Raw genomic sequence first — 24750 nt, 5'->3', positions numbered from 1 at the left:
TTTCCTTCATTGTTTTGGCCTTGAGCTCATTGGGTAGTTTACTTCACTGGGTTTTGATTGTATGCAGACACAAATTCTCACTCAAGTAGAAAGTGCTTCTATATTTTACTAATGCTTGTAGTGTGTCATCTATGAGCAGGCCCGTGAGGCTGAAATTTCTGTACAGGGGAAATTGGGAAATTGCAGAACAAGTTGTTGATTACTGGTACTCCATTACAGAACAGTGTGGAAGAGTTGTGGTAAATAATTTCTCTTTTTCACTAAAACAGACATATAAGATTTTGTGTGTTCTGCATTGTTGTTAATTTGCTTTACATGCATGTGATTACCCATTTAACAAAACAGTCCAGCTTGTTTGGAGTTTTATGTTTAGAGCTGATTATGGTGCCTGGGAAGTGGGAAGTATGGGAATAATTTTTGTTCTTCTCCCTCCACCAATTGTGATTATGAGCACATATACCAAATATTTTTGCTGTTGGACGGGTTTAAACTCTGTGCTTAGTAATTCCTTTAATGTTTAAATTTGCAGAAATATTGAATTATTAAATTTGAATTTCTTATGTTCTATTTGATAATTTTTGGCCTCTTTAATTATGTGTGGAGAGGTTGAAGCAGCTACAGTTTCTAGATATGCTAAAATTTTGATGTTGGGCAACTGTTTTGTTAGCTGTTATAGTGGAACTATCATCAATTTCATCTGGTGTCTAGATATCATTTTAATAATATATTTCTAAACTACTCCTTTTTCAAGTACTATTCTTTCTTATTCGTACAATGTTGTTGACTCTTCTGTCTTCTCTTGGCTTTTATTACATTTTAGTTATCATAATCATTCTCTGAATTAGCTTCAATTCCCAGATGTTCTTCTTATTTGAATTCTTCAATAAAAATTTGTTATTATAAACAAGAAAATGCATAACATAGTTGTACAATGTGACAGTCAAAATCCCGTGATTCGTAAGGGGAAAGACCGGGTAAGCTGTGCAATCCCACACCGCCTGGGGAAGGTCAAGTGTAATGATTCTAAGACTGTGTAGGTATGGGACTACACAGTTGAAGAGGGCTTAAATGGATTGATGGGTACTACCTATATCAGGAAGGTGCATCTTCTTTTCGGTAGCCCATCACTTGAGAACTCCATGGTTAGCGTGCTTGGCCTGGAGTAATCTAGGGATGGGTGACCCCCTGGGAAGTTTTCCCAGGAAGTGTGCGAGTGAGGACAAAGCACGCTGGAAAGACTTGTCTTAGTTTGTAGGGCCAGTCGTCATTCCAGAAAGCAGCCATAGTGACGTGGGGCGTCACATACAATTACAGCTTATATATTGTGACTGATAATAATCTAGAAAGGAGATTATGGAAATATGGAAATATAGAGTCTGGTATAGGAGCAAGCTATTGCGAAATCTATAGCAAAAACAGGAAGAAATGTAAACAAACTCCTGAAACTAACAGAACCAAAACTAAGCCAGACTCTAATTTAGAGAAGGCAGAACCATTCAAAAGGAAAGATGAGAACTTTAGAAACATATTACTAAATACACTGCCAATTCCGAACATTATCTGAGAAGACGTCTTTGAACTCTTTTACTTTGAGCACACACATAGTAACCCAAAATATGATCTTCTCCCACAGCACCTCCCCAGATTCTTCTTTATCTTTAAAGATTCTCTTTTATGCAACATTATTCAATTGCTTTAACTTGCAATGCTAACATTAGAAATGTGCTGCCTCAAATCATGTGTTGACGTATCTACTTTTCGTGAGCTTGAGACCTTGGTGAGGTCTGTGAGGGTATTTGTTTGCTTTTACCATTTAGGTCTCTTCTAGCTTCAGGCTTTTTTTTTTTTTTTTTTGAGAAATAGGCTTTGTTAATATTGCTGCTATTAGTGTTTACATATTGTTAATGAAGAGATGATGCAATCATTGTTGCCTTTAAATGTACGAGTAAATGCATCTAAAAATTGATTTCTGACTTGTATTGTTCTTTTGATTCTTCTCACAGCATTCAATATTAAAACCTTTCATGACAGATGTAGTTTCAGAGCTTACCAGGAAAACAGAGATCACAGTGCACTGCAAATTGAGTTCACGACAACAAGCTTTTTATCGAGCTATCAAGAACAAGATATCTCTTTCTGAGTTATTTGACAACAATCGTGGACAACTTAATGACAAAAAACTCCTTAATTTAATGAATATTGTCATTCAGCTAAGGAAGGTAAGCTATGCTTTTCCACCTCCTTTCCTGAAATTAATTTAATTGCTACAAGCAATCAAGTGAGGAAGCTAATTTTTATTTATTTTTTACTATGTGGTGCCAGGTCTGTAATCATCCAGAGTTATTCGAAAGGAGTGAGGGAAGCACATATCTCTACTTTGGTGAGATTCCCATCGCCCTTTTTCCTGCCCCCTTTGGGGAATTGGAGGATGTACACTACTCAGGAGGTTGCAATCCTATAATATTCAAGGTTCTTTTTATAGCTGCTTTCTTTTAATATACATAACTATGCAAAATCTCTTGTATTGTTATTATTCTTTTCAAATAAACTCCATCCCCCACATGTCCTTTATGATAACTCATTGATGCCAAAGTATGTCTAGGTTGACTTTGCTCTGTTTGCTTGTATATTTTAGGGGCTATCAAATTTTTTAAAGTTTCTATGTTTTCTAAGCTTAGTTTTGATCCAATTCATACCAGCCATCTAGGGGACTCGGGAACAAAATTAATCAATAAAAGAAGTTATAAAATCAGCTTACATGTTAAAATGAGTTCATTGTTCCCTGTTTCATTGTGTGTAGCAAAGGACATGGTTTAAAAAGTTAACATGTGTTGCTAAACATGCTTTTATCTGTTATCTACCTGTTTGGTTCTCATCTGTTTTTTTTATTTTTATTTTAAAAGAATTAGCATAAAACATGTGAACTATTTTATGTCTGGTTTATGCTAGAGTTTCAAGGGGTATTCAGTTGAATCTTGTTTGTTGTTTTCTGACATAAATTCATACAGGATTCTGATTAGACCACATTCAAGGGGTATTCAGTTGAATTGTTTGTCTCATTGTAAAGCTTTCTCAATCTTGTTTCTTTTGGTACTCGTGCATATCAAATAAAAAAACATGCTGATTGATGACGCGTTTAAAAGGTCTCTTTATAGTTAGCTGTGACATAAACAGAGGTCACGTTGGTGCTTCTTCATTCCTGCTGTTGGGCTGCACTTATTTGGTTTTCAAATTGTTGCATTGCATTGCATTGCATTGCGTCCAATATTTTTGAACTTGTTTGAGGACATTTACTTTATTTTTATAGCTAAAAAAATTCGTCACCAGGATCTAGAGAGTCCTTTTGATACAAGCCTATTAGACTACTAACTTTGAACTTTTATTTATTTTGATTTATTGTAGATTGGATGTAGCAGAGCAAAGTGGAGAGGTTACACGATCTGTCTCTGGCCCAGTACTTCCAAGGTATTAGAGGCTCAGCTTGACAGGAGCATCATCTAGATCTTGTAAATATGTTCTCAACACCCTCATGCAGGTAAGTTTGGTTTATGTTGTTGTTGAATGTCTTAATGCTAACACTATACTCTGTTTTTCCATTTTTTTATATACCTTACTATAAACCTAACTAGTTGATGTAAAATTCTAATTGATTTTTAGACATTTCAAAACAAGAGACTGGCTTATTTTTTTTCATTTCTTCCCTCTTCTTTTTTTCATTTATTCTTATCCTGACTCACATGTCTTATTTTAGTCTGATTTGTTATTCAACTTTACAGGATAATGCAGATTGAACTTCATCCTTTGCTGTTCTCATCAATCTCTTACGTCCATTAGATCCTTCAAGGTGGCCCTCACCTGCATCAAATGAGACATTTGCTGTCAGAAATCAGAAGTTCTCTGATCTGGTTGTTAAATGTTTGATAAAACTTACAAAGGTAACTTCTTGTTTTAGCTATTTTCTTCTGCATTGCTCATATTTTGATGCTTCTCTGAATTTTCATAATGTGTTTTCTAACCAGGAAGGCAATGTTGCATACTAGAGGGAACATCTAATTCTTCTCCTTGCCAATATTCACATTCAGAAAGCTAATAAGCAGTCTGTCTTGAAGGTATTCTGATTGTTAATTAAGGTTGTAAAGCTTTGGCTTTATCTAATCCTCTTATATAAATTTGACTTTATGATATTTGGAGTCTAATGTCAAAACTGGATATTTATGCAGCATTGTTCCTTTGTAAATTTCTATTTAATTAGCATTTGAAACATTAGGGGTGAAATTTGGGTTTTCAATAAGGTCTTCTATTTCTTTGAAACTCTTTTATGACTTTAATTTAAGGTCAATCACTAGAGTCTTGAATTTAACATAAGGATGTAATATTTGCTTTTACATTTACTATCATTCTAGTCATAGAAATTTAGTATAGTTTAGTTACAAGTAATTTAGTTGCTGCTGCTGTTGACAATTTGTGGTATCTAAAAATTGGAATACATACTGTAGTCTTGAAAAAACTTTCAGAAAATGGTAAGAGTTATGTGGGTTTTACAGTTTTATTTTTGTATGATACTTCAAGCACTAATCTATAGACTTATCTCAGTTTTTGGTGGATCCTACTCCATTTTCTAGGATCTTGCAGGCAAAGGACACCAAGTGAATTAGATAGAGAGGTTAAGAACTTGAGGGTGGCATTTACTGACCTGTTTTTGAAGCATAACACTTTCAAAGAAACTGCAAAACCATCGAGATATTGATGCAAAGAATGGAAGAATGTATTTCACTCATTTTTGTATACATTTCTTGTTTTGTATTTGGTGATAAAGGAATTTGGCATAAATTATGTTGTAATATGATTTCTTAAGCCTAGACTAGTAGATTAAATATTATAATTACATTTGAGTAATTAATAAAAATCTATTTATGTTACTTTATTTGGCTTCAACTTTCATATTTGTTTTACTAGTTTTGTGTAAGTTAAAAAAAATTATGTTTCTCTAAGTTAATATAACACATGTGTTATACTAAAGTGTAGTATAACACAAATAATGTGTTATACTAAAGTGTAGTATAACACAAAAAATGTGTTATAGTAAAGTGTAGTATAACACAAAAAAAGTGTTATACTAAAGTGTTGTATAACACAAAAAAAGTGTTATATTAAAGTGTAGTATAACACAAAAAAGTGTTAGTATCGACTATAAATAACATAATTCAACACTTATCTATACATTAAAATAACACAGAAATTGTGTTATCGTTGACAGTACAATAACACATCTGTATAACACTGATAAAGTGTTATGTAAAGTACCCTGACCTACGATAACATAGTCTGTCTTAACACATCAGAAAGTGTTATCGTAGGTTTTGATAACACATTTTTGGTGTTATTAAAAGCATTTTTTCTTGTAGTGTCGGGCCCTGGAAGCTGCCTTTCTCCTACCTCGTCCCAGTGCAACGGTGATCGGCACCTTCTTCCATATAGCAACTCATATGGTGCCATTCCGATCGTCGACTGGTAGCTGTTGTTGTATGAGAACTCGATCAGTGGTAAGTACTTGTTCCATGATCCTCCGAAATCAAGTATACACGCGCGTAGCATATCCTCTAAGATCTGAATTGTACGCTCGGATTGCCCATCTGTTTGAGGATGGAAAGCTGTACTAAGACTTAACTTAGTACCCATGGCTTGCTGTAAGCTTCTCCAAAATCTTGACGTAAATACTGATCCTCTATCCGACACTATCGTCTTGGGGATTCCATGCAATCGTACAATCTCTTGGATGTAGATGTTTGCATATTGGTCTGCCGTATATGAAGTCTTAACAGGCAGAAAATGAGCCGACTTGGTTGGTCTATCTATGACTATCCAAGCGGAATCATGCTGCTTATTCGTCTTTGGCAGACCCGTCACGAAGTCCATGGCTATATCGTCCCACTTCCATTCCGGTATGCTAAGCGGTTGCAATAATCCTGCAGGCCGCTGATGCTCCGCCTTCACTTGCTGGCATACAAGGCACTTAGATACATACTCCGCTATGTCCTTCTTCATCCCTGGCCACCAATAGACTGCCTTGATGTCATGAGTCATCTTGGTAGACCCTGGATGAACCGAGTATGGGGTGTTGTGCGCTTCTTCTAGGATCGTCTTCTTAATACTCTGATCGTCTGGCACGCATACCCGATCCTTATATCTCAATAAACCTTGACTGGATATTGAGAAATCTGTAGTCTTGCCTTCTCCGACTGCATCCGTGTGTGCTACTAGCAAGTCATCACGTCCCTGACCAATTCGTATGTCCTCTAGCAGATTCGATTGGATAGAAAAGTTAGCCAGCTTGCCTACAATCACTTCTATTCCAGAACTGATAAGCTCCTGCTGTAGTGGCTTTTCTATCCCGGATAAGGCTGCTAAGTTCCCATAACTTTTCTGGCTAAGTGCATCGGCAACTACATTCGCTTTCCCTGGGTGGTATAGGATTTCGCAGTCGTAATCCTTTACTAACTCTAACCACCTGCGCTGCCTCATGTTGAGCTCCTTCTGCGTAAAGAAGTATTTTAAACTTTTGTGGTCCGTGTAAATCTCGCACCGTTCTCCATAAAGATAATGGCGCCATATTTTTAACGCAAAGACCACCGCTGCCAACTCCATATCGTGAGTTGGATAGCGTTGTTCAGACTCCTTTAACTGACGTGAGGCGTAGGCTATCACCTTGTCGTTTTGCATCAACACGCATCCCAATCCTAGCTTTGATGCATCGCAGTAGACAACGAACTTATCGTTGGGTGTTGGAACACTAAGTACTGGTGTTGAGCAAAGCTTATCCTTAAGTAACTGGAAGCTTTCCTCACACTTATCATTCCAGTTAAACTTTTGTTGCTTCCGGGTCAGGTTGGTGAGTGGAGTGGCTATCTTAGAAATGTCCTCTACAAACTTTCTATAGTAACCTGCTATCCCTAAGAAGCTTCTTACTTTTGACGCGTTCTTTGGTCTAGGCCAATCCTTCACGGCCTCTACCTTCGATGGATCTACTGCAACTCCGTCTTTCGATATGATGTGCCCGAGGAACGCCACTTGCGAAAGCCAAAACTCGCATTTCTTGAACTTTGCGTAGAGTTGGTGCTCCTTCAATCGCGTCAAAATCATCCTCAAGTGTTCCTCGTGCTCCACTTCATCCTTGGAGTAAATTAAAATGTCGTCGATGAACACAACGACGAATTTATCCAAGTAGTCCTTGAAGACCCTATTCATTAAATCCATAAACGCGGCTGGCGCGTTAGTAAGACCAAAAGACATAACCAAGAACTCGTAGTGTCCATAACGAGTCCTAAAGGCTGTCTTAGGAATATCTTCTCCCTTTACCTTGAGCTGATGATACCCGGACCGTAAATCGATCTTAGAAAATACAGTCGCGCCTCGGAGTTGATCAAACAAATCATCAATCCGAGGTAGCGGGTATTTGTTCTTAATTGTTACTTTATTAAGCTCACGGTAGTCTATGCACATGCGCATACTTCCGTCCTTATTCTTCACGAATAGTACCGGAGCTCCCCATGGTGAATGGCTTGGCCTAATGAAACCCAATTCTAGGAGTTCTTGTAGCTGCGTCTTTAACTCCTTGAGTTCCGTAGGTGCCATCTGGTATGGTGCCTTAGAGATAGGCTCGGTGCCTGGTACTAATTCTATCGTGAAGTCTATTTCTCGATTTGGTGGCAATCCTGGCAAGTCATCGGGGAAAACTTTTGGAAAATCTTGTATAATCCGAACATCTCCAACCTTAAGCGGCGTCTCCCTTTCCACGTTCGTTATGCTGGCTAAGAATGCTTGGCATCCTTTCTCCATCATTCTCTGAGCTTTGAGAGATGACACTAACGGGGTGCGCAATCCTAAAGCTTGTCCCATGAAGCATCGTCTCTGGTCGTCAGGAGTCTCGAACATTACCTTCTTGAGTCTGCAGTCGATTGTTGCGCCATGCCGTGCTAGCCAATCCATGCCTAGGATTACGTCAAAGTCCTTGATCACCAGCTCTATCAGGTCTCCTTCTAGTTCTATGTCCTCAATCTTGATCGGTACGCCTCGTACTATTCGTGATGATAGAACTACTTTGCCCGAAGGCAACTCGGTTACAAACCTAGTTCTAAATCTTTCACTAGGTTTGTCTAGTTTTTCTATCATTCCTAACGAAATATACGAATGAGTGGCACCCGAATCAAATAATACATGACATAAGTTATTGAGGATAGAAACCTGACCTGTGACCACCTTGTTGCTAGCATCCGCCTCTCCTTGGGTTAAAGCGAAAACCCGAGCAGGAACCATCTTTTCGTCCTTCTTTCCTTCTGGCTTTTGCTGAGGACAATCTCTTTTACGATGCCCTTCTTGACCACAATTGAAACACTCCTTAGTGTTGGCACGACATTCTCCAGGATGCTTCTTCTGACATTTGGCACATGGCGGGAATTCCACGTAGCCCGACCTATTTCCCCCATTATTTGGTCGTGCCCTTTTATTGTTGTCTGATTGCTTGTTGTCGAGATGCCTTCTCTTCTGTCCGTTACCGTTATTTTTGGACTGACTATTGCTGGGCTGATTGTTGTTCCGACTGGCCTGAGGTTGGCTCTGCTGTCTAGGTTCCGGCTTGCTGGCTTCTTCTTTGCTTACATTGGCCTGCAGTCTTTCTACTTCGATTGTCGTCTCAAGAACGTCGGCATATGTAGTGTTTCCCGGAATTTCTAGCTTCACCCCCATCTCGATCTTCGGGCGAAGTCCTCTAACAAACTTGTTCACCCTCAGATAGTCGGTTGGAACCAACTCTGCTGCGAACTTGGCTAAGCGGTCGAACTGACGAGCATATTCCGCCACTGTTAAAGTACCCTGCTTCAGATTGGTGAACTCCTCAACCCTCGTAGCGAGTACAGCCGAGTTGTAGTACTTTTTGTGGAACAGCTCCACAAATCGGGTCCACGTCATGGTGGCAGCATCATGGGATTGCTGGACCAAGTCCCACCATATCCTGGCATCTTTCTTGAGCAAAGATGAGACGCAGGATATGCGGTCTGCATTACTTAGGTTCATGTGGGCCAGAATTGGCTCCACATTTCTTAACCACTCTTCTGCCTCAAAGGGGTCTGTAGTCCCTTCGAAGTTTGGAGCGTGCTGCTTGCGGAACCTTTCATACACTGGCTCCACGTGTTGTACTGGATATGGAGCATAGTTCGTCATAGGCCATCCCCCATATGGTCCAACTTGTTGGGGTGCTGGGGCCATTGGCTGTGGCTGCGGCTGCGGCTGTGGCGGAGGCTGAGGCTGAGATTGAGCCTGTTGGCGTTGTTGCTGCAGAAGTTCCTCGACTTGTTGTCCCAGTCTGGCAATCTCTGCAGTGTTGTCAGCTGGCTGTGCCGACGCATTGCGGCGAGCAGTAGCACGCACTCCCCTTCGGCGAACTGTTGGAACCGCATTGGTTGCTGGAACATCGTTGGAGGCGTTTCCGTTGGTGCGTGCAGATCTTCGGAGCGACATCGTAGCAGAGTTCTAACAGTTAAAAGAAACATGTTAGAACTTTTCCTAATAGGCTCTAAGGCAAAAAATTATTCTAAAACAAATATATCTCGGACCTATTTATTATGACTTCTTATGAAAAAAATTATATAGGTCTTTATTTATTACTTAGAGTGGGCTTCTATACTTAGAAAAACAAGTCATCTTTATTTTTCTAAGTGTGTTTCCAATCATCCTATATGACTTAATTATCAGGCTCGAAACTTATCTTTGTTCCAAAGTTAACCATATTGAGGGAGGGCTGGGATCAGTAAAATCGTTCCCACTACTAAGGCCCCCTAACTCTCAATAAGGAAACCAGGTTCATTGATTTGCATCCACCCTCACCGAACTTAGTCATTATTCATTTTATTTAGTATTTATTATGATTGCGAAAATAGAATCAAACTCACACATGATATTCAAATAGCATGTTTATTCATTTGGAAAACAATTTTACTTATTACAATCAAAATTAAATAAAACAAACACTAAAAACTTCTAATCTAAAAATCGGGATCTTCTACATCCGATCCGTCATCTAACATATCATCATCTATTTGCTCATAATCATCATTGTCATGAGCATCGAAACGTCCTATAGGTAGGTTGGTGAGAATCCTATGTTTTTGCTCATTGGTGAACTGAAACTCAAATTTTGCGGTGAACCTAACTAAGAGGAAATAGTATCTCATTGCTAATGGTAATTCATCCTCCTCACGCATTTCTTCCCATATTTCTTCTAAAGCTGCTATTACAGGATGAAAATCTTTAAATAACCTAATTACTAATACATATTGTTCCGTTGATCTTAGCATTATTTGTTTAGCCTCTTGAAGGCCACCTATCTCTTGGTGAAACAAAAGCAACCTTCGAGTGATCCTTTCTAGGGCTCCTACGGTGTTTCTTGGCTCCCTTATTCTTTTTAAAGCCTTAATGGCTCGGATATCTTGGTAGGTTAAAGCTCCGTTCATTCTTAACTGAAACATAAACACTAAAGTTGTTAGCTATACACATAGACAAAGTAACTTGTAACTTGTAACTTAAATACTTACTTGGCGGTCAGATTCGGAGCTTTGAGCGTGTGTATCAAGGAGAACTTCATGCAAAGGAACCATTTCTCTGATACCAACTGTAATGACCCACTAATCTAGACTATTTGGACCATTAACGAAACTATACATAAAACTTACATTTTTATGAAAATACCATAATTTTATTGAGTAACTTGTAAAATAAGAGTTACTTACAAATAAATAGAATACTAAGAAGGATATGGGATCCCATTGTCTTTAAAAACAAAACATGATTTAAAATAAAAGACATTACATAAATGGTGCGGAAAATACATGTAAAAAGACATAAAACAGAAACTACATCCTCGAATCGAATAACGCTCAGCCCCTTGACTCCATTCACCATCGATACACATCCTCTAAGCGTCACGAATCTTACCGCCTCTAAAGCTTATTTTCCTGCACATAAAACAAAAAGGAATGAGCCTAATGCCCAGCAAGGAAAATCTAACACATAGTCATAAACATAACTTTATAAGAAACATAAAGACTTAACATAATACATGTAACATACACTTATTATAATGGCCATTATTACTTGGGGTCCCATAGACTAAACAAGCATATGCCCATGGGATTAGTGGGGTCCTACTAGCTAAGTAGGTCATATGCCCATAACCCATTTGGGGTCTTGTTAGTCATATGGGTCATATGCCCAAGCCTACAAACATACATGCACACATATCATAACACATTTAACAACATAAAACATAAGATAACATAAGCATATAACATATTGATTCTAGCCTATTTTCCTTACCAAAGTTACCGGGATATGTGGACTGAGTTGAGACTTTTGGAACACTCCTAATAACCATAATGAACAAGAGTGAGTTGAAAGAAGAAAAGAGATGAAAAGGAAAATGGGAAGACTAAACCATTTGAGAATCATGCTTACCGAAACTTACGTGCTCAAGAACTTAGATTCCCTAACCAAAATGAAGATTAAGGTTAGAGATTGGGTAGAAGACTATGAGAAAGAAAATAACATAATACAGAAATGAACTAGAGTTTTGGTTACCTCAAAGACTTGAAAGACCGATCTACTCCTCAACCGAAATACTATAGAACCTCACTTCCCAAAGTGTTTGATAAGCTTATGATGTTTAAGCTTATGATTTTCCCAAACCAGGTGTTTACACTCTCACACTCACTTAGCACTAGCAGCTTCTGAACTTAGAGTAAAAGGTGAAGAAATGGCTGGGTACTAGGTCCTATTTATAGAGTTTGGGAATGAAAGTATCTTGATTTTACTTGAATAAAAATAATGGCTTTTTAGGTGAAAATCATTTGAATAATCGTTCAGCAGAGGCTGAAGACTCGTTCAAAAGATGCTGGACTTTTGAAGAAGTTTGAATGGCTGAAAGGAAAAGAATTCAAAAGAGTTTGAATTCATGCTGGAGGAGGCGATATATCGCCCCCTGTAGGCGATATATCGCCTGGGCTAGTATGCCCGAGGCGACCGTGCATCGTCTCGTGTTTTCCGTATCTATGTGCTGCGATATATCGCCCCCTATAGCTGCGATATATCGGCACACGCTGAATAATTAAACACGAAATTACACATTTTTAGCTAAGTTTGAATGGAGTAAACAGCCTTGACTAAGCCCTCAACGTATTCAAAGCTGCTGACTGGCCCTATAACATTCAAATTTTACTCCTTATTAAATTAAATCCTCAAAAATACTTAATCCTTAATCACCATTCTTAACATGTGCTTGAAATCCTATTGGTTGATGTCTAAACCTTATAATATAATAAATATAATCCTTAATATCAGTCACATTAATCACACCTTAGGTTAAACTTAATATTCTTAAACTATAGATTAAACTTAGAAAATCTACAAGTACTACTATGAGTGTCCAAATAATTCCTGGTCTGAACCAAAAATCCACAGTAACAAAGATAATACTATACATACTATAATACTACTAAACAATTAGCTAAGTAAAGTTCTTGGACTCTACAAAAGCATTGATCGATGATGAAACTTTGAATTGTGCTTAAAGTGATGTTAGACAATGATGAATTCTATATGATTTGTGTACTTGACTCCTATGTGAATTGCTATTTTGATTTATGTTGTTTTTAACACTATGCATGATTGAATTCACCACTTAAATGTATTGGTAAAGATTTATGCTTGTTTGAAAAAAAAAAAATATTTGAAGTCCCAACCACTCTAAAAGTCATTGATTAATTGTTTGAGGCAAAATCATAAGTACACATGATTAGGAAGATGATTAATGCAGTTCTTTGGATCGTTTGAGCCGTTCAAGCCAACCTATTATACGATAATCCCTTGTTTCCCATGTTTGAGCCATTGTGAGTGTTACTTTTCTTCTATGAACCGGAATTTTTGACCCTATACCTCATTGAAAAAAAAGAATTATGCTTGTTTTTTGCAACCCATTGCACCATGACTATATAAATGATTTTTGATTTTTTGGGATGGCTTGTGAAAAAAAAAATACTTATGGGTTATTTGTTTGGTTGAAATTTGTGTACGATCTCTATATTTCTCCTTGAAAAAAAAAAGTATTATTTGCAATGATGAAAAAAAATTGCATATATGAAAATTTTGCAAAAGTATAATGTGGGGGATAGAGTGAGATCATTATGGAAAGAAGTGTAAGAAAAAAAATAGGTATTTCTTGAATTGCATGGGAAAATTTGTGGAAAGTTCAAAGAATGGAATTGATGTATGCCATGGTGTGATTTGAGCTTAAATGTACCTTTCTCAACTACCCTTAACATTAGCCTTACATTACAAGCCTATAAAGACCTTTTGATTTTTGATCATTGTGTGTTTGTATTAGTGGAGAATAATTGATTAATGTCTATGGAGTAGATGCTTTTCATTGAAAAATATTTTGGTATATGGGGATTGATTTAAAATAAATTGATTTGTCAAGTGTGGATTAAATTTGATGCATTTGAGTTGGTGTTGTGATTAAGTGCTTATTAAATTATTTTTGAAAATCAAATGGTGAATTAGATATGGAGATGAAATTCTAAAGAGTATGAAAATCTGATTTGTTTTTACATTACTTATTTGTGTGATTCTTAGAGACATTCAAGCTTTAGACAAGACCTTTGTCTAGTGAGTCTAGATTAGTTTGTATTATTTTTATTTTTAGTTTTGTTATTTTAGTGTTTTGCTAAGGGACTAGAAAAATTCAAGTGTGGGGAATTTGATAAGGTCATTTTTGTATTAATATTTGATAATTTTTTCCATGCTTGGATGATGTTATGATGACATTTTTTAGTAGTTTTAACTTAGTTTCGTGACTCTACAACATATTTTCTACATTGCACTTTATGATGATTGTACGCCCTAAATATCCCCGAGTTATTAGCGAGCTGAAAAAGGGCATAATTCAATCCGCCACGTGTAAACCATCCACTCGGAGCTTCTGTCACGAGTCTCCACCTCTTTATCCCGAGCTGATAAAAGAGTTAGCTGTATACTCGAAGGTAACGGGTCAGCAATATGGATATCACGAACTGGCGCTACATCAAGCTCGTGGTGCGGCATAGATCTGGCATCCCCGACCATTTTTGAAGTCAACCACGCAATGTAAACGTGCGCATATTAGACATCACGTGTCTATTCCATTCCTGAATTCTCGTACACACAGCATAAACGTGCGTGTTCAGGCACCCCATGACTTGTTTGGGCCATGCGGCCCATTATCTCCCCTTACCTATTGATTAGACAACACCTCATTGTCAGGTTTTAGGAATTAATCATAAATGTCACAGAGATGACATGATGGGTAAGAAGGTCACGGGATGACCCCCTTTACCAACACTTGGATGTCCTCTCCCTATAAATATCGAGACCCTGGGCATTGCAAGGGGTTGACGTTTTTATTGTAAAGAAACACTCTGTAAGGAATACTCAAGAGATATCAATAATATTGACTGGTGGACTAGAGGGATATTAACCTTCGAACCACCTAAAAATAAAGGAGTGATAACCTTCCCACAAGACGAATTTCGCCAGTTTGGAATATAAATATTTTCATATTACGGTTCACTATTCAGCACTAATCCATCCCGTTTATTCGTATAATTATTTGTTGGGGAAGAACCGCGTCAACAACGATAAATCTGACATTTTGATGGCAAGTGTCGTTTATGAATCATAGGTTGAAATGGACTCACTGAGATAAGGTTAAAATGAAGTTTTAGGAGCATTATAGGCTTTCGTGATTAAAGTGTTGAAGTGGCGGCAGCGTACAAGCTCTCTAAGTTTGAGAATTGAAGAAATTGAAGATAGGCCGCGACCCATAAAATTCAAGCTGTGGCTCTTTAATTGGAATTGACGTTTCACATTTCATGTTCCAGACAGGCCGCTGCCCAGATTTTTCAAGTCGCTGCCTATTGTGTAAAAAAGTGACGTTGGGCCGCTACCCAGATTTTTTAGGTCGTGGCCTGCGTGACCAGTTTTGCTCATATTTTGTTGTAGGCCACGACACACAGAAATTCAGGTCGCGACCTGCTACGCTGTTTTCATATTTTTAATTAGATTTTAAATATAATTTAAAGGGGACTATAAAAGATTATTAGGGTTTATTGGAGATTAAGCTTTATTACGGTTTGTGAGAGAAAAAGACTCAGAAAGGGACAGAGAGAAGACTACAACACTACAACACTATTGTTCATCAATCTAGTTCATTTTCTTCCCTTAATCTCTTTAATATTAATTATAATTGTGTTTGTGACTATGATTGTTATTATGGAGTATGTTCATTTTAGGTTAAGAGTTAATTCTTGATTGTTGATAATGAGTATTATTCTTTAATTTCTCTCAATAATAAATTGTTTCTATTTTTGCAATTGAATGTTATGAGTTTTGTGATTTCTTGTTAGGTGACCAACTAATTAACGTTTTACATCGTTCAATTGTCATCTTAGAATTAATATTCACCTAATAGTTTAGGATTCTAAGTGTATGTGATAAATTGCAATTGATAGTAATGTCAAAAGAATTGTTGATTGTGATGAAAAATAGAACCTAGGTTAAATGAATTAGATGCTTAATTAATTTATTGCCTAGATTAACTTTTTATCAAGTGATTGAATCTCTTTTTCTTCATCAAATTCACCAAATGACCTTTCGAGATACATTGATGCATATGTATATACTACTGTCTACACTATGACTTATTCTATTCTTATTTTATTTCTATTATTAATTTATTTTAAAATATTATTGTAATTTATATATATATATATATATGTTATGTAGTCATGTAAATATATATCTATGTCAATGTTGTGTTTAGATGTCATATATGTAGATATTATTGATATATACTATAGAACTATAATTAGTTCTATTATATATATATATTTAAAAAAAAAAAGTTAACCAGCTTTTATTAAAATTATTAACAATGTTTATAACTTTAAAACTAAACAAGCGTGCATTGCACTTTGCTTCTACCGAGTATATATATAGGCATCCTATTAATTAAAAAAAATTAAAATCATTTCGAACACTTTTTTCTCAATATTTTTTTGACATTCTTTAATTTCTTTTTTTGTTAATGTAATTAATTTTATTTTATATTATTTTCATAAATATTTTTTAAAAACTAATGTACAATATTTTAGAAAAAAATTTCAACAAGTTTTTATATATTTTTTTTGTTTTTTTAAACTCTTATTTTATATGTATACTATATATTTGAAATATTTAAATAAAAAAATTAGAAAAATGTAAGAACAAGTTGAATATATATATATATTATATACTAATTTTCAATAAAAATAGAATATACTAATCAATTTTAGGATGGAAATATAATGTCCCAAAATAAAATAAAGCAATCTTACACCAGTTAGAATATAAATTCGAAAGAACTCATTCGTAAGTTCAAATCAGCTCCTGGTCTGCCTACAGCAAATAATGTTCCTTTTAAAACGTTGAGTTTAGGAAGCAATACAACTCATGCAGATATATCCAGCAAAACGGCACGTGGCATAAAAGATTGTCATTCACAACCAAGTTTATTTGTAAACAAGCCGATTTGGCGATCCTGTCTCTTCAAGATCAATTTTTAGTAAAAAGGATGAGACATTAAACAAAGAGTGTATCACTAATGATCCCTCGTGTCAAATGCTGAAAGTGAAATCGAACAAAGCCCCCAAAACCCCCCAAAAAATTCGCAGCTATTTCAGGTTTTTTTGTTTTAATTATGAAATCAACTTTTTAATATTCAAATATTAAATATTGTTATTAAACATGACTTTAAATTAACCAACCCATTTACTATTAATCATTATACTCATTACCACCTCCTTAGATCCTAATATATTTTTTCAAGAAAGAAAACCCTCTACCACCCTAATTACTAGATCCCTCATTTCTTTGAGCATTTCCCTTACCATTTTTATTAATGCTGAAGAAAGAAAGAAAATCCCTACAACTACAAGTAAGTTTGAATTATTCGAAGCTCTTTTTTTTTCTTGCTAAGTTAGTTTTAAGAGTTTATTTTTCTATTTTTCTTTTCTTTTAAGAGTGATATACACTTAATGGTCAGTGGTTGCTTACTTATGTTCTTTTTTCTTGGTCTTTAACCTTTCTATTTACGTTAAATTTATATATATATTTAAAAAATAGTTATTTGAAAATGTAACAAATATAGAATTTTATTTCATCACATGGGTATATAAAAAAAAAAGTTAAAAACTGGTAGGATAATTATGACTAGATGACGAATATCTAAATTAATCATAAAAAAAATACACTATCTTGAGGAAGAAAGAGACTCAAGTCTCTGTTCAAATATGCAAGTATATCAATATATGTAGTGTTGCAACCAAGTAGGTAGTTCCCTTATTGATTGTTGAAAAATTACTAATCTAAATAGATGTTTTCTGTGTGCCAAATCAAATACATTTTTCCTCTGTTGATAATTTAATTTGATTTTACAAGAATTTTTATATATGTTTATTTTTCATGGAGATAGATATTTTCTTTTATATTCTCTTTGTACAAAAAAAACTTTTATTCTACAACATAATTAAAGGATATGATGATGATGATGATGATATATTTTTTGTTTAATTTATTATTTTATTTTATTTTATTTGTGTTTATTAATATATAATTCAATTTCAATTTCAGATTATGGCAAAGGATGTACTATTTGATCTATCCTCAATTTTTGATGGAATTGAGGATAGTGATGGTAGTGGCGTGGAAGGACTTCCATGTCCTCCATTTGACGAAGAATATTTGTCTTTTTATAATCACATAATGTTTGACAAATATTACAAAAGTTTTGAAGATGGAGAAGAAAAGAAACAAAAGACTATCAAGCTTGATGATCAATGTGACGAAACTTTCAAAGTAGAAGAACCTACGACTATTAAGCTTTCAGATCATTTGCCTAAGCAAAAAAATCGAAAAAGGTATATACTTACTAAAATACATATGTAGGATACAAAGTTTCTTATTGATGTTTTCTTATTTTATAATTATGTGCATGAAGGGGCAAAGTGTTGACCTCAAAACAAAGATGGAGTTAACAAAACGAAAACTCTACGACTCTTACCAAGCAGTGGAGAAAAGGAAACATAAAACGATTCAACTTTTGGAGCTAAAAGATGTGCCACAGATAACCGAGGTACCAATTTTATTCAATGTATACACTTATATTACTAATATTTTCTTTCAGCATAACATCAATATATTAATAATTATTGTTGTTTTTAATTTAGGATAAAAGGTGGTCCCGGTGCCGGTGGCGAAGACGTTGTTAGATTAGTAAAGTAATTGATAATTTGCAAATGATTAGTGGTTTGAGTGGGTGCCAACCTTTTTGGGATGTGCTCAAATGCTGCAATGATGCAACTTGTTCGTTTAAACTTATAGGATTTTGAGGATTCATTTTGTAATCTTGCGCAATAGTCGCTATGTTTCCTTTTGTGTCGAATTATTCCTATAATGAATTACTTTTCCTTCGCCCATGGTTATTTTTCCCATTAAGGATTTCCACGTAATTGTATGTGTATTACTGTGTGTTTATTTCTTTTTTCTTTTATTTTAAAGGGTGTACAATTTAGGCGCAAAACACCAAAATAGCGTGAAATATTTAGTTCCAAGAGCATCTTTAAGAATGCACTATTTTGGTGCAAAATATCAAAACTATGTTGAATCTTTGCTCCAAATGAGAACCAAATTCCATAACAAATTGGGGGTGGTGAATATTCCACATCAAATTTGGTGGCCATATCTCGAAGAGCTTACACCATTTTGGTTTAACTTTTTCACCAATTAGGTGTTTTTTTATCTTTTTCAACAACAACTCTAACCATAGCACCAAATATTACACAAAAGAAAATATTTTTTTTAAGAGACCATACCTCTTATCTTCATTACATTAACACCCAATAACCAATTTATGAAAATAATTATATATTTCTACAAATTAAATAAAATATTATAATTATTATATTTTAATAATTAATAATTAATAATTAATTATTAATTATAATTCAAAATCTTAAACTAAATTACTAAGAAATTATATATTTTTTGAGTTATGTTAGCATTTTAAATTAATTGTTATCTTCGTTTTCTTTGAATGTTAGTATTCTAAATTTTAGTGATATGTTTTTTTTTCTTACTTAAATTTGTTATTCTTTAGTTATATCATTTTTATTATAAATATTAAATTACAAAGTATTCAAACAAATATAAAGGCAAATTCAAAAAATTTAAAATATTAATGCAATCAAATTTAATTTGAGAACTAAATGTTAAGCTGGTCTACTTTTAGTAAATTAATAATAATAATAAAAAAGATTAAAGAAATAAATAAACTATTTCACACTAAATTGGCGTGGATGGATAATCCAAACAATATTTACTGTGGAATCTTCACCTCCACAAATTTGGTGTGAAATTCAGTGTAGGAAATATATATTGCAGGATCTTTATTTATTTTCATGTAATTTACATATTATCAAACAAACATGTGAATTCCTAGAACATGCTCCTATGAAATTGATAAAAATACAGAGTAAAGTAAGAACTTACATTACGCAGCGGAACTGGAACAACTCCATCCTTCAATCTCTCTAATCCTTGATTCATTTATGTAGAAGAATATTATCAAGAGAATGAACTAGATCAGCAACATAGTCTTCCTCACCAAGCCTTTGATCAACCTATAACTAATGTGGGCTGATTCTCACCACATGAGATAGGGATCTAGAAGAGAAGAAGAGATAAAGACCAAGAAATTATTAGATTGTCTAGGTTTTCACTTACCCAATTATAATCAACTGAGACTAACTTGTGAAAACCATAAATATCATATTCCTTATATAGGAAACTTAATGGACTTTATTTAAATTAATTAAAAATAATAAACAAAAAATAAAAGTCTTCTCATTAACCCATTTTCTTTTTTAGATAGACGTATAAAATTTAAAGAAAAGATAATAACGTGAAAAATGTTGTCTTAAAAATATACAATTGAATTGACTAGGAAAAACATATAACTATTATTATTTGTTGAATAAAACAAAAAATTCCTAAAGTATACTCGGTCAACACCCCGTCTTAAGTTGGAGAGGGAATTGAAATGTCAAGAACACCCAACTTATCTTTTCTCGAAAAAATGACAGTCAATCTCAATATGTTTGGTGCGTTCATGAAAAACAGAATTTTCAACTATGTGAATTACAGCTTGACTATCACGATCGACGACTCTAATGGGTTGAGAATAAGTGATGATGATGAGAAGAAATAAACTTAGTGAAGAGGAGAAGAAATAAACTTAGGGAAATCAAACCAAAACCAATAATCAAGTCATACCTATTCGTTTATGATTGGCTAATCCTCTGGGAATAGAACTGGAAGTTTCTCATTGGTGGTCCATAAATATTCTTATGCTGATGTTTAAAGTGACTTGGTGTTGTTGATGTTTGAATGATCTGTTTTGTAAGCCTATAGTGTGTTTAGACAAATCATCTTGTATTTGTATTTGTATTTAAAAGAGAAAACAAAATCTTGGCTGAGATGAGAAAAGCAACAAAACTAAAAATATGCCAAATTTGAATTAAAAGATGCCAGACAGAATATGTGCAGCAGCAGAGATAGCAGGTACAACTAGATAAGGGTATATAGTATTAGTAATACCACCAACACTGAACATAAAATAGAAAGAAAAATTTGGACCAGCCGTTACTAGACCGTTGAAAAAGATATTTAAGAACAAGAAGTGAGATTAAAGTGGTGTAATCATTCGTTGTAAATAATCCAAGAACTATAAAGTTGATCACAATGAAATGAAAGAGCTTCATATATATTTATTCCTTTTACAAGCCACAAGCTCTTGAAGCATAGATGTTGTCAAGGAGAGATGAACAACCTAACCTGTCTTCTCAGGCTGTAACTTGAAGCAATTCGTCCTAGCCGCAATCTCGCCAAGCTCAATATTGTTGTGTATTTAGCACTCGAGGCTGCATTGGCATAGTCTTTATCAACTCATGAGCTTCTTCCAATAGTCCTCCCCTGCCTAAAAGATCAACCATATATATGATCCCATAATTATCGAAATAAGGCAATAGCCATTGGTCCTTCATGGAGTTGACACACCTGTAGGTGTAGCCTTCTTCAACTAAGCCAGCATGGCTAAATTTGGGCAAATATGGGCGGTTTTTCATCTCTTCAAACAACATGTCATTGCAGAATAAGCAACCAAATCAAATCAGTTTGCTTTTCACATCAGTAAAGAAAAACGAACAAGACGAACAAAGGAGAAGAACATGAAGATCAACAATGGAGGAGTATCAAGAACTTGGGTTACCTCACTCACATTGGCTTTCACCAGGTGCGGTTTGGCTATCTGGGCACCTGTTAGTTTGTCTAGCTAGAAATAGAAAATCAGTCAACTTTGTTATAAAAAATGTGACTTTCTTTTCTTGGCAGCTGTTTGTTTGGTTAGAAAGTAGAAAATTAGTCTACTTTAGGGAAAAAAAAAAGTGATACACTTACTATGTATGTATTGTATATATGTGTATTGATGTATTGAAATCATGCTCAGTTACAATCTATGAGTGTTGCATAGGCAGTTCCTTCATCCATCTGAAGAGGATTCGTGTAAGTTTATTAGCTTTTTGCTTGGATAGTCAATGTGGATATGGCATTTGATGACCAGCACTCTGTTGAATTTTCAAGGAGAAGATAGAGTCTAAAAGGAATCATCTTAGAGAGTTAAACTCTCAATGGTAAGATGTCACTGTTAAATTGCTTAGCTTTTCATGATAAGTTAGTTCCGATCTGTATAATTGGCAAAGTCATGTGCCTATATAGACTAGGTTTCAAACTATTTGTGACGTAGCATGAAAAACTTCAAGTGTATACATCTGATAAAACTAACCATTTTAGTCCCAGCTTATGAATGTAACTTGGGTTTATCAACACACACAATGATGTTTTACAGAGAAACTCTCGAAAGGCCTTTGGAAGAAGAAAAGAGAAATACCCCTGAAACCAAGGAAAATCTTCAAAAGCTGAGCAGAGGTGAGAAATTCCTGCAATGTGAACATATTGATGATGTATGTGCTGAAAGCACTCTTTACTGGTTTTGTTGAAAGCTTGTATCTTGTTATTATGCAGGAAGGATGAACTCTCTGAACTTTCCAAAGTGGCATCAAGGAAATCTTAAAAGAAAGTGACTACTTAGAGAAATGCTTTCAATAGCCCTTGTTAAGCATTGTAGTTTTAATTCTCTCTCAATATTCAACGCTAACTTCATCCATAAACTTCCATGAGTCTGATTAATGTTCAAGCCACTGGTATTTGTTTGTACCTCTTAGAATAAAGGAAAAACATTAAAGGAAACTAAAGAATCACCAATTCACAAGCTCTCTCTTAATTATGAGACTTCAATCTATCAACTGTCACAGATTTGGTTTACAAAATCTACTCTTGTTTTTGCCATCTCCATCAATTGGAAGGAACCATTCACAACAATTGATTACATACTAAAATAGTTTCATTTTTGTTTTAATATAGAAAATGTAAAGACCCCAATTCAACTCTCATTTTAATAATACATAATTACATATTAGCAAAGGGATATATAATCATTTCTTTTAAAACAGTATTAACGTTCCATACAAAATATATATATATATTCAGGGAAACATTTGATATAATATTCGAAATTCAATCAACTATTTTTTTTTTGTAGGAGTCTTATATCAACTAATTGGATACAAATACGCAAAAATGGCTAAATAAAATGAGTTACTAATTTGATATTTGTATTTGTATTTATTATTATTATTATTATTTTCAGCTAATATGAAAAGCATATCATAGACTTTTCCTTCCAAACGCGTAATAGGAGGAGCATCATAGACTTTGTTCTAAGCTTCTTTCTATACCATACATTAGTTATCTCTTTCTCTCACTCTCTCTCAAGAACAGAAACCATGGCTGACTTAACGGTGGGGGAGCTCTTCTCTCTGGTTTCATCAATGTGGATATATGAATTTGGATATGTTGTTAAATCAATCCTTCACAGGAAAAACTACCGATTAACCTATCTTGGGATCCTTTTCAGGACTTCAAGAAACCCATCTAAAGTCACCATCTTTTATATTTGGCACAAATTCAGGGAACCATCAAATTCGTTATGGAAGTTCAAATGAGAAGCTTTTTAATATTCAAATATTAAATATTGTTATTAAACATGATTATATATAAATTAACCGACCCATTTATTATTAATCATTAGACTCATTACCACCTCCTTAGATCCTAATATATTTTTTCAAGAAAGAAAACCCTCTACCACCCTAATTACTAGATCCCTCATTTCTTTGAGCATTTCCCTTACCATTTTTATTATTGCTAAAGAAAGAAAGAAAATCCCTACAACTACAAGTAAGTTTGAATTATTCGAGGCTCTTTTTTTTTTCTTGCTAAGTTAGTTTTAAGAGTTTATTTTTCTATTTTTCTTTTCTTTCAAGAGTGATATACACTTAATGGTCAATAGTTGCTTACTTATGTTCTTTTTTCTTGGTCTTTAACTTTTCTATTTACGTTAAATTTATATATATTTTTAAAAAATAGTTATTTGAAAATGTAACAAATAAAGAATTTTATTTCATCACATGGGTATATAAAAAAAAAAGTTAAAAAACTGGTAGGATAATTATGACTAGATGACGAATATCTAAATTAATCATAAAAAAAATACACTATCTTGAGGAAGAAAGAGACTCAAGTCTCTGTTCAAATATGCAAGTATATCAATATATGTAGTGTTGCAACCAAGTAGGTAGTTCCCTTATTGATTGTTGAAAGATTACTAATCTAAATAGATGTTTTCTGTGTGCCAAATCAAATACATTTTTCCTCTGTTGATAATTTAATTTGATTTTACAAGAATTTTTATATATGTTTATTTTTCATGGAGATAGATATTTTCTTTTATATTCTCTTTGTACAAAAAAAACTTTTATTCTACAACATAATTAAAGGAAGGATATGATGATGATGATGATGATGATATATTTTTTGTTTAATTTATTATTTTATTTTATTTTATTTGTGTTTATTAATATATAATTCAATTTCAATTTCAGATTATGGCAAAGGATGTACTATTTGATCTATCCTCAATTTTTGATGGAATTGAGGATAGTGATGCTAGTGGCGTGGAAGGACTTCCATGTCCTCCATTTGACGAAGAATATTTGTTTTTTTATAATCACATAATGTTTGACAAATATTACAAAAGTTTTGAAGATGGAGAAGAAAAGAAACAAAAGACTATCAAGCTTGATGATCAATGTGACGAAACTTTCAAAGTAGAAGAACCTAAGACTATCAAGCTTCCAGATCATTTGCCTAAGCAAAAAAAATTGAAAAAGGTATATACTTACTAAAATACATATGTAGGATACAAAGTTGCTTATTGATGTTTTCTTATTTTATAATTACGTGCATGAAGGGGCAAAGTGTTGACCTCAAAACAAAGATGGAGTTAACAAAACGAAAACTCTACGACTCTTACCAAGCAGTGGAGAAAAGGAAACATAAAACGATTCAACTTTTGGAGCTAAAAGATGTGCCACAGATAACCGAGGTACCAATTTT

General features: G+C 34.3%; 2 long non-coding RNA genes across 2 annotated transcripts; both read left to right on the top strand.

The window, feature by feature from the left end:
• On the top strand, positions 1–2443 carry LOC133784426 (uncharacterized). Its single transcript, XR_009871340.1, has 3 exons — positions 1–239; positions 2032–2219; positions 2323–2443. It is a non-coding gene; the product is annotated as an uncharacterized LOC133784426 (long non-coding RNA).
• Positions 2444–4020: 1577 nt separating this feature from the next.
• Positions 4021–4732, top strand: LOC133784425 (uncharacterized). The gene is made up of 2 exons (XR_009871339.1): positions 4021–4109; positions 4623–4732. It is a non-coding gene; the product is annotated as an uncharacterized LOC133784425 (long non-coding RNA).
• Positions 4733–24750: the final 20018 nt, after the last annotated feature.

The sequence above is a fragment of the Humulus lupulus genome, chromosome 6 (genome assembly GCF_963169125.1).
Source record: "Humulus lupulus chromosome 6, drHumLupu1.1, whole genome shotgun sequence".
In the NCBI taxonomy this organism is placed as follows: Eukaryota; Viridiplantae; Streptophyta; class Magnoliopsida; order Rosales; family Cannabaceae; genus Humulus; species Humulus lupulus.
The sequence above is the reverse complement of the archived record's forward strand: the minus strand, read 5'-3'. Positions and strand labels throughout refer to the sequence as shown.